The sequence below is a fragment of the Penaeus monodon genome, chromosome 15, assembly GCF_015228065.2.
Source record: "Penaeus monodon isolate SGIC_2016 chromosome 15, NSTDA_Pmon_1, whole genome shotgun sequence".
In the NCBI taxonomy this organism is placed as follows: Eukaryota; Metazoa; Arthropoda; class Malacostraca; order Decapoda; family Penaeidae; genus Penaeus; species Penaeus monodon.
Window position 1 is genome coordinate 28,452,390 of NC_051400.1, and position 1,148 is coordinate 28,453,537.

General features: G+C 34.6%; 1 protein-coding gene across 1 annotated transcript in view; it reads right to left on the bottom strand.

Annotated features, from left to right (window-relative positions):
- Positions 1–1,148, bottom strand: part of LOC119582298 (cytochrome P450 3A7-like) — a gene marked incomplete at both ends in the record, with an annotated part of 14,602 nt that overhangs the window by 6,680 nt on the left and 6,774 nt on the right.

The following is a 1,148-nucleotide window of genomic DNA, read 5'->3' on the forward strand; positions in this document are numbered from 1 at the left end:
CTTATTACATTATCGTCTTACAAATTTTGGAAGATAGTGGGTTTCTTGCAATACTAACATATGTACCCATTTAACAGTCTGGGATAGTACTTATAACAACGTTATGACGGAGCCACGAGTCTCGTCTTCGTTAAGTTTTGACTTAAGCCTGAATCATAGTTAGGAACATATAAGCATAAGTCATGTTATTTGAAAACCCTGAAGCAAGCTCCCGTTAAACGTAGTACCTAGCGAGTATAATAAGTGAGTTTCATAATTACATCAGGCAAATGAAAATTATGTTTTAACTTTTCATTATCAAACTGGATATATTACCAAATCATGGTGATTCATTATCAGATGACTTTTTCATTACCAAATTTGCCCAAATATAGCAATGAAAAATACCAAACGACAATCTGGAAATGGAAAGCAATGGTGGGGAACATATTGGTGTGTTATGAGTATAAAAAAAGAGTTACGGTCGTATTCTTAAAGAAAATGCGGCCAAAATGTGGCCACCACTTCGCTGTACTCCATGCTAAACCATATTTTTAGTCACACTGTGGAATGCACAATTGTGGAATCTCGGAATTCTGGGATTCACATTTTGTGCGCCGTCGAAATTCTGGAATTCATAATTGTCTGTCCACACTTGTGCGATCACCAAACGTGCACAATTTTGGAACAAAATGTGAATCCCTTAAACCGTTACACAATTAATTCCAGTTGCAATTATGTACCATAAAAAATTTAAATGAAATAATTATAAATCTTGTTATATTACTCTAAAGTCAAAACCTGCTCGTGTTGTTTTCTTGTCAATTTGTTTTTGCAGGATTTGATCAACAATGCCTCCCTCTGAAAATCGACCTCGGATGTTGACTGATGCCTGTGAATTGATTAATCGTAATCTCCGACTATTAAGGTAAGAACACTTTCACGTAATAATGCATATAATAAGGTCACGAAATTCACAAACTAAACATGCTGGAACGAACACGAAATTCAAGTGTTTTGTCACATAAATAGTTTTTATATTGTGATAATCCCGAATCCCTGAACGATAAGTTCCATAATGCTTTGTGCATTTACCTCCAAAATATACTGTATGATGCATTCAATTTCTCTTGCCAGATTTTGAAAGCTTGCTATAAATTATTATTTCC